The sequence below is a fragment of the Sciurus carolinensis genome, chromosome 9, assembly GCF_902686445.1.
Source record: "Sciurus carolinensis chromosome 9, mSciCar1.2, whole genome shotgun sequence".
Classification (NCBI taxonomy): Eukaryota; Metazoa; Chordata; class Mammalia; order Rodentia; family Sciuridae; genus Sciurus; species Sciurus carolinensis.
In genome coordinates this window covers 48,197,931-48,208,142 of record NC_062221.1, presented here as the reverse complement: position 1 = coordinate 48,208,142, position 10,212 = coordinate 48,197,931, and the positions used below count along the sequence as shown (strand labels likewise).

Here is a 10,212-nt window from a genome sequence, read left to right as displayed (position 1 = left end):
CAGCTACCTCCAGAAACTGAGGAAGGAGGATCTATTAAACCTGGGAGTTGGAGGTTAGGTTGGACCACCAGCAAGATTCCCATCTCTTCTAAAAATTTTTTTTTAAATCTCTTTAGAACTGGACTGAAAACAAACAAACCCTATGAAGTGAGTAGAACAATTTTCCTTTGGAGATGATAAATCTGAGATGGAGTTGAACAGCTTGGAAATGACAGAGTCAGAATATGAATGGAAGTTGCAATCCCAGATCTTTTCTATTACCCCATAGCTCCTACTACAACAATGAATTGCACAAGTAACAGAACAAAGAACACGAGGATCTGTTAAAATGATTTACCAAGATCAACAGAGCCAATATTCACTCTTTGGCCAGACCAGTTGTTTTCTGCTTGCATCCATTCTGATGAGGAAGAACCAGTTGCTAAATATTCTAGGTATCAACCCTGTTATTGCCAATCATCAAGGTAGACTCATGCCAGGTAAATGAGTAGGTAGGCAAGGTAAATGAATACCCATGTGCACTGGGTTTTATCTCACCCCACCCAGGTGCAGACAGCTGGAAACCCACTGCCTGCTAAAATGTTCTTTAGCATCTACTGGCTGTTGACACTATGTTGTGAAGGAAGGATTTGAAAGCTGAGCTTTGACAGGAAGGAAGGAAACACAAGTTTCCTGGGGACCCGCAGTGGGGAAGGAAGAACTGACAAAGCAAGGAGACAGGGAAGACTTGGAGGAGAAAGCCAGGTAGGTACTGATATTCACTGACTCCTTTCAGCTCTAAAGTTTTCAGAGGTGGATGCTTTCTCATTCATCATTGAAGATTTATTGTCATTATGACCCTGTGACATTGATATCATTCCCATATTACAAATAAGCAAACTGAGTCTCAAGTCTCTCCTATCTCACACCTGTGTCACAGATCAACCTTTCAATTTTCACTTCCTAAAAAGTATTACTTTTGATAGTCTTCATTAATCCCACAAGTCACCCCTACAGAACGTACTGAGTAAATTTAATGTCTTGCTTTATAGGTAGGAAGTGAGACAGTGAGACTATAAGATATAATCAAGTAAGGAGGATGAGCAGGCATCCTAAGAACCATACCTCATCTCGCTAATATTTCAAATTTTTCTGAGTGCTACGTAACCGTACGACAGTTAACTGTACGACAAATGCTGTGCTGTCATTAGAAATAATAAGGTGTACGTGAAATAAATCCTCTGAAAGAGAGCAATGGAAAAGTAAGGTATTTTAATGATGCCAAAAGGTCCTCTTGGGGTAAAGAGTCACAGTTTGACAATATGAAAATGTAACAAAAGTATATTTTGGCATCAATAATACAGGACTCTTCTCCTGGGCTGATGAGTTAGGAATAGTTCTGATTAGGTACTCATTCAAACAAATGTAAAGAAGCAAATTTATGCTTACCTCAAAAAACAAAACACAGAAACCCTGAAACCTTTCCAAATGTGTGTGCTTTTGTATTGCTTTATTAAAGAATCATCTTAGAGAAATGGCTTTGTATTGGAATGTCATAGAATTTCTGAATACGTCTCACTATGTAATAAGTTGATAGGCATTTATTAAATACTATTACTTACTTTGTTCTTCTCTGCTCTGATCCGATCATTCCTAAGGCATGTTCCCAGGACCATCTAACTTAACATGAGGGAGAAGAGGTAACTGGACACCTAACTCTGTCATCACCACCATGCTTTAGAAAAACAGCCTTGTAATGACCTGTTTTTATTCCTTAAACTTTTGAGAAAATAACTGGTCAGCTGCAATGTGCAAAAGAAAAATTTAAAGAATAAACAAGCAATGAGACAAAATGAAACAGAAACACTCTAATGAAAAGCTATAGCATTTGTACCATTTTTATAATTCCTAGAGGCTCAGGGTAATAGAGAAAAATGGGTAACTGAATTCAGAGAATCTTATTAAATTAAAATTCCTTGGAACCAAAAAGCTTTCTCTTGATTATGGTGTAAGTTACCATGAAAGATAAAGTCTAGGAGCCAGGTCTAGTCCACAGGTGGCTTGGAATCCAGAGGATTCTAGGAAAGTAAAAGTTATTACCCACTGCCTTTCATCTCCCCCTGGTCACATATTTCCAGTGAGTTAAATTTGGGCTCCATTTATATTTTTTTCCAGCAATGTACACCTGAGAGTTTTGCTACAAAATTATTTACAGTGGGAAGTCTCAAAATTACTTAGCTATTTAAAATTTGAATGTCTGTCTAAATGCATTCTTGATGAGAATGTCTTTCAGCATATAATACAATGCCTTAGGTTTAGTAGGTATTTGATAAACTTGTTGAAATTAAATGGAATTGTCGATTTGGTCAGACCCACCTCCAATTATTTACTCAGAGCTATGGCAGCTCAGTCATTGAAGGAAATAGAAATTAGAAATACATTTCTTAAATACACAATAACTGTTGATACTGTTTGATATGACAGGAGACTCCATTAAATTAATTGGATAAATGAGGAAATTATTCACACAAGAAGAATAAGGAACAATGAGAGGAGAAAACAACAACAACATGGAAAGATTGGGGATATCGCTGATTCTCAGCAACAACTGGAGCCAGAACGAGACCCTCAGACAATGCTAGTTCTCTCTCTCCAGCATTCAGTTCAGTTTCTCTGCCCTAGGTTCATTCTCTCAGCCCATGCTGACTTCCATCATAGGGAGAGAAACATGGATGCCACCAACAGAAAACCCTTCACCCCATGCCTTAGTCTTCAGCATAGATTTACTTCCCAGTCTTAGTAAGAAAATCCCAGAAATATTCTGAATGGATCATCCAGGTTCAAGGGCCCGCCCATCAGCCCAGCAACCACACCTAAAGGAGGGGCATTCCTCCAGTATCCTGGGTTAGAGGAGGAGAGAACAGTTACCAAAAGATGGAAAGTTCTTCCCCAGAAGATAGGAGGAAAATGGTGTGCCACTGGCAAAGTACGTGCTGAAGATAAAACCAAAACGGGTGATTCAGTGGTGGGGTACTTATCTTAATTATTACTATTAGAATAATAAAATGGCAATGTGAATGTAGGCCTGCCAGGCATTATAAATAGAACTATAACATGTTCATGTCTCTGATTTGTTTATTAAGGTATTATATTTCAGTTGAAATACAATAAACTACAGATATTTAACAACTGAAATACAACCCATGCAACCAATGATCTCCTTTCTGCCACTCTACTTAACCATTTCCAGAAAGTTGTATAAGTGGAGACATAGAGTATGCAGTCATTCTTGTCTGATTTGTTTTATTCAGCATAACTATAAGGTTCATTCATGTTGTAGCATGTAACAATTTTTTTCTGAGTAGAATTCCCATGACATAGTGTTATATAGACTGAATTATGTCCTTCCAAAATTTCTAGGTCAAAGCCCTAGAATCCAGTCTACCAGACCATATTTGGAGATAAAGGCCTTTAAAGAGAGAATGAAGTTAAAATGAGGCCATAATCCAATCTGATAGGAGTCCTTTGAAGAAGAGGAGTCTAGGACACATAGAGTCATTAAAGTCATAGGCACCAAGAAAAGACCACCATGCATGGGCACAGCAAGAAGGCAGCCAGCTTCAAGCCAAGGGGAGAAGCCCCAGAAAAAACCAAACCTGCCCACACCCTGTTGTAAGACCTTTAGCCTCCAGAACTGTGAGAATATAAATTTCCATTGTTTAAGCCACCTGCTCTGTGGTAATTTGTTTTACCACAATTTGTATATTCATTACTCTGGTGATAGACATTTGGGTTGCTTCTAGTTTTGGACTATTACAAATAAAGCTGCTACAAAAATCCATGTACAAATCTTTGTATGGATCCCAGCTATCACTTCACTTGAATAAGCATCTATAATTTGTGGCTTTATCCTATTGTAGGTGGTGTAAATGTTACAATGGTTTGTAAATGTTACAAACAGTTTTTGAAAGTGGTTGTACAATGTGGAGTTCCTGTTGCTCCATATCCTCACCAATATTTAGTATCAGCATTCTTTTTAAATCTTGATATTCTAATAGGTATGCTTTGGTATCTCATCGTAGTTTTAATTTGCATTTCTCTAATGACTAGCAAATTGGAACATCTTTTTTTAATTTACTTTTATTATAAACAAATGGGATACATGTTGTTTCTCTGTTTGTACATGGAGTAAAGGCATACCATTTGTGTAATCATACATTTACATAGGAACATCTTTCACAAACTTATTAACCATCCCTATATCTCCTTGGATGAGGTGACTGTTCAAGTCCTCCACCCAATTTTTTAATTGCCATGGTAATTTTTATCAGATGCCTCACATTGTAAATTTTACCTTTCTAGGAACTGAATTTTTTTTCCTACAAACTTCCTTGATTTTTATTTTTTGGGGGATGCAGGTAAATTATGTGGGAAAAGTTTAATCCTTTTGGAGCTTGCTTTTAAACTTTGTTAGGTCTGGGACTGTTCTGCCCTACTGCTAGGGCAAATCCCTCTGAGTACTCTAGCAGATGGCCCAGGCATTATGAGGTTCCTACTCTGGTGGAAATAGGCACTATTCCCAGTTCTTCCTGCATTAGCTACGGGGATTGTTTCCTTGCACTCTCTTGAATGGGTCGTTCCTCACAGTCAGCTAATTTCCTCATATAAATGTGCTAACCAGTGCTCAACAGGTTATTTGTGGGGGCTCTCCACCTCTCCAGAGTTCTAAATATGGCTCTCCCAAACTTGGACTCCTCAGGTACCTAGCTCTGTATCTCTCCTCCAGTTGGAGAGGCTGCCAGGCCCCAAGTGGGTCCCCTCAGATGCACCCATGTGCACATGCACACACAAGGCCTGGGCATTCTCCAGGCAATGGGCTGGGTGAGCACACAGCTCACCATTTGCTTCTCATCTCTCTGAGATCACTGTTCATTGACTAATGTTCAATATCTTGAAAACATATATTTAGAGGCTTGAGAGTTTGTAATTGTTTTAGATCAAAATGTAAAGCCAATCACCATGATTCCTTTTTTTTCTGGAAGTGGAAATCTATAGTCTTTTTTTTTTTTCAACATATTTAAATTCATTTGCATCTGAAAAGTTATTTGTCATATGATTAGAAGACTATATATCTGTCTAGGATTCAAGGTCTCTGTCATAGGAAATCTCTATATTGGTTTAAACAGGAATCAGCAAACTTTTTCTGCTAAGTGCACAATAGCAAATATTTTAGACATTGTGGGTCACCTATGGCCTCTGTCGCATATTCTTTTCTTCTTTAACACTTTTAAAGTGTAAAAAGATTTAAAAACCTCCTCATGGGGTTATACTAAAACAAGTCAAGGGCTAGATTTGACCCAGGGGTCATAGTTCGTTGAACTCTGGGTTTGGATAATAGTCTCTGAACAAACAAAATCAAAATCTTGGTAAGCTAAGACAACAGACATTTCCCACATGTGTTCAAAATAGGGTTTTTGTTTTGTTTGTTTGTTTTTTGGTACAAAGTACTGAACCCAGGGGTGCTTAATCACTGAGCCACATTCTCAGCCCAATTATTTTTTATTTTGACACAGGGTCTCATTAAGTTGCTTAGGGCCTTGCTAAGTTGTTGAGGCTGACTTTGAATTTTCAACCCTCTTGCCTCAACCTCCTGAGCTACTGGAATTGCAGGTATGCAACACTGTGCCCAGTTTAGCTCTTCTTGGTTATAGATTTTTATTCTCACTTTCCAAGTTATGATCCAAGCACACAGATTCCTTCTATCTCCTGCCTCCTTCGTTTTCACATAGAACTTCTAAGATGGTGTCCATGGGCGAAAGGATAGGGAGGATTTCCTGTGGAAGGTTCTTATAGGCAACTCCTCAAGGTTTGCATTACTTCTAATCACCTTTCATTATTCAGAAGTCATTTCCATCAGCACAACTAACTGTAAGAGACGCCAGGAACCCTAGTTTTGCTGTGTATCTGAGAAAAAGACGAAATAGACTTGGGGAGCAGCTAGTTACTAAGAGGCCAATGAATCAAGTAGTCATGCCCCAACTATCCGAAGCATGCACCTCTTCGCCAGGATATTATCCACCCTGTCTGTAGAGTGTGTACCATACCACATGAAGAGTTACAGGAGTCTCTGGGATAATTGTATCCTATTATCCTTTCAGCCTCCTCTATAGCTCCCAGCTCCTCAACACAAGATTCACATTCCTACAGAAGCAAACTTGACGCATTGTCTAGGAGGCCCCATCTCCCTTTCTCACTTCCCCATTCTTCTATCAAAGAACCCATTACAATGGGACTGCCAACCTCATTTCCTTATTTCATGCCAGGATTTCATTAAGAATTCAGACTTCCTGTGGCTCACTCCTGTAATCACAGTAGCTCAGAAGCTGAGGCAGAAGGATCACAAGTTCAAAGTCAGTCTCAGCAAAAACAAGGCACTAAGCAACTCAATAATACCCTATCTCTAAACAAAATACAAAATAGGGCTGGGGATGTGGCTCAGTGGTCGAGTGTCCCTGAGTTCAATCCCTGGTACCCCCACAAAAAAAGAAGAATTCAGACTTCCTTACCACAGTGATTTTTCTATACTATCCTGTTATTTCTCCCACAAATGTTAAGATGGCTCCTAACTGGTCTGTGATCTCTTTTAGGAGAGAATGTTTGCCTTATTCTTTCTAGGTGGTATCCAGCACATAGCTAGAAGCTCAAAAAAATTTCTGTTTAAATTAGTTTTGTACCTACAAATGATTGATCCACTAAATTCCTACCCATGAAAGATAAGTCATACTTCATTTTAAGAATCTGTTTTTATTAGCTCAGATTCATTTATAATCTTCCCATTTCCTCTAAAAATCTATAATGGCTCTCTTCCTCTATAAAGGCTATTGCTATCATCTCTGAATTTTTTAGGTGTCTAGATGTGTTAGTTTGCAAATTACCAAAACAATGAATATTTCAATTCGACTAAAGCATGGACTTCATGAAAATAAATAGTAACCATTTCATTTGTTAATTTATTTTTTTAAAAACCCTCTGATATAAGGTGTCTTCTGCCTTGGAGCGATAGGTAAGATTGACTCAATAAATAAGATTGACCCAATCCCCTAACACACACATCCCATTCAAATCTGGAAGGAGGTCCAAACCCTTCTCCAAACTATTAAATCATGAGAACTTGCCTTCTCATGCCAACTCCCTCACCCCCACTCTCGGTTCCCACATTCACATGTCAGTAACTGCCTCTGCCTTGCTTCTTCTCAACCCAGACGTTGTGTTCAGTCCCTTCACTATTTCACATACAATTTTTTTGTTATTCTTTGTTTTTAAATTTTTAAAATTTGTTCTAATTAGTTATACATGACAGTAGAACACACTTTAATACATCATGTATAGGGAGTATCATTTCTCATTCTTCTGGTTATACATGCTGTAGGACCCCACTGGTCGTATAGTTATATATGTACATAGGGTAATAAAGTCTGATTCATTCTCTTGTCCTTCCTACCCCTTTACCCCCTCCCCTCCCTTCACTCTCACATACACTTGTAACACACCAGATCCACAGATGTGAATGGACCATGAAGCTGATGAGCTCATGAAGCTTAAACTGCCAAGCCTTCCTTTCATTTGTGCAGGCCCTTCCAAGATTCTGTTCCTATTTGTTTCTCTTGGGACTTTATGTTCTTTTTCAGAAAGAAAGCCTCTCCCAAAACATATCTGAAAAAAAGTTCGTCATCTTTAGCAATTAGGGACATGCAAATCAAATAAAAACTACACTGAGATTTCTTGTCAGTCCAGTTACAATGGGAACCCTCAAAAGTACAAACAATAAGTAGTGCCGGAGAAGGTGTGGGGGGAAAGGAACAATTTTACACTGTTGGTGGGATTGTAAATTAGTGCAACCACTATGGAAATCACTATGGAGGTTCCTCAAAAGACTAGGAATGGAAGCACCATATGACCCAGCTACACTACTCCTCAGTATTTATCCAGAAGAATTAGAAATCATCATACTATAGTGATATACACATACCCAAGTTTAGAGCAACATAATTCTTAATAGCCAAACTATGGAACCAGACTAAGTGCACATCAACAGATAAATGGACTAAATACACACACACACACACACACACACACACACACACACAGAATTTTTGTAAGCCATAAAAGAGAATGAAATTATGTCATTTTTAGGAAAATGGTGGAGTTTGAGGACACATTTTTTTGCAGGGTGGAACTGGGGATCAAACCCAGGGCTTTAGGAATGTGAAGCAAGTGCTTTGCCACTGAGGTACAGCCCAGCCTGAGAACACTATTTTAAGTGAAATAAACCAAATTCAGAAAATCAAGGGTTGTGTGTTTTCTTTCCTATGTGGACGCTAGAGAGGAGAAAGGAAAAGAAAGGTGGGGGAAGTCTCATGAAAATCAAAGGGAGATCAGTAGAGGGAAGGGGCTGGAGGGAGGAGAGGAAGGAAAGGGGAAATACTGGGGAACCATATGAACCAAGTTACATTTTTATATCACGTGCATGTACAAATATGTAACAAGAAATCCCACTATATGTATAGTTATAATATACCAATAAAAAGATAAAATTTTAAAAATTAAAAGAAAAGAAACTTCTTGGTAAAATACATAGTGAAAAAAATGCTATGAAATTATTAACATTTAATTAAATTAGATGGTGAATATATGGATGTTTGTTGTACTATTGTGTATGCTTTCCATAATTAAAATATTTCATAAAAATACATTTTCAAAAATTCAGTGCCATTGCTTTCTGAGGTACCCAAATTCAAGAGGCTATCCACATTCCACAATCCGCCAGCCTTCCTCTTCCTCTTTCTATTCCTTCTGTACCAGGATTTAAGATCCATGACTCTTTACTCAACTACATTTCCCAATTTCTTTCTTCCCTCCTAGAATTATAATGGTATGGTATTGTTTTGTGTTCCTTTCAATGTAAATGCAAAGTCTTTAATAATGAATTAAATAGATATTTGTGAACTCATGAAAGGAAAGAAGGAAGGAAGGAAGGAGGAAACAAACCTCCCCATGTACACAGCCTCAGGCCCCACGCAACAGGGCTCTCCTCACACTCTTGGCTGTTCAGTGGACATTACTGGTAGCTTCAGGAGTTTGAAATCACCAAATTGGCTGAGAGTCTGCTGCACCCCTCCCTGTTGCCCCACCCTGTTCTCCTATTTCCTTTCACACCTTCTTTTTCATCTCTTCCTCTCTTCTTGGAAAGGGGTGGGAGAAGCCTTTCCTAATCAGATGGACGGAATCTTTTGTTTGAGCACATCCCTGACACCTCCATCTCCACCCTAAGCAGTTTAGAAAAATATATTTTTTTTCCAAGTCAACTCTTCACCACATCATCACCCACACATCTGCTGAGAAGCTACAGGCTGTACAATCTCACCCTGCTGTGTAAGGAAGAGCATGAGCCTCAGAGTCAGACCAGGTTCAGTCTTGGCTAGGACCTGACGAACCAGTTGACTGTGAACAGAACAAACTCTTGCAGCCTCGGTGTCTTCATCTCTAAAATGAGCAGTTGGTCTCACGTCGACTGAATGTAATTGAATTTTCTACTAAATGTAAGTTCCTTAAGGGCAGGACTCAATCATATTCACTCTCTGACATAAGCCAGATGGTCAATTAACATGGGTAGAGTGACTGGCTTTAAAGTTGAAAAAATAGTAATATCACAGACATTTTATAATGATTAAATGTAAAATGAGACACACTCACAAAACACAAAAGTTATCCAATTAATGAACCCAGTCCTCAGCCTCAAATATTTCATACACCAGCTGAAGAGAACGAAGTAATAAAGCTCTAAAAGAGAAGCAAGGACAATAAAGATGAGGGTTGAATTTTGCCTGCAAATCTCTTTTATTACAAAATAATATCTACCTCCTAAGAAACTCTAAAATAATTTAGTGTCATTGCCTGAAATGTCAATTGGGAGGTATAAACATAACTGAAACTAGGCAACACAATAAAAAGAATAAGATGAGGATTTTAAAACGGTATTCATGGCAGTTGGTATCCAAATAATAGTGTTCTTTTCTTAATTTATCCAAAAAATATTACTTTTTCAATTTAAAGTATAGATACCATATGTATGTTATGTAGTGTGCATATATATATGTGTGTGTGTGTATATATGTGTATATATAGTATGTTATGTAGCATACTATATATAGTACTGCTTATATTACATTTTAA

At 38.1% G+C, this 10,212-nt stretch overlaps 1 long non-coding RNA gene across 1 annotated transcript; it reads left to right on the top strand.

Annotated features, from left to right (window-relative positions):
• Positions 1 to 562: 562 nt before the first annotated feature.
• On the top strand, positions 563 to 3,806 carry LOC124992418 (uncharacterized). Its single transcript, XR_007110122.1, has 3 exons — positions 563 to 744; positions 2,464 to 2,993; positions 3,400 to 3,806. It is a non-coding gene; the product is annotated as an uncharacterized LOC124992418 (long non-coding RNA).
• The last annotated feature ends 6,406 nt before the right edge of the window (positions 3,807 to 10,212 follow it).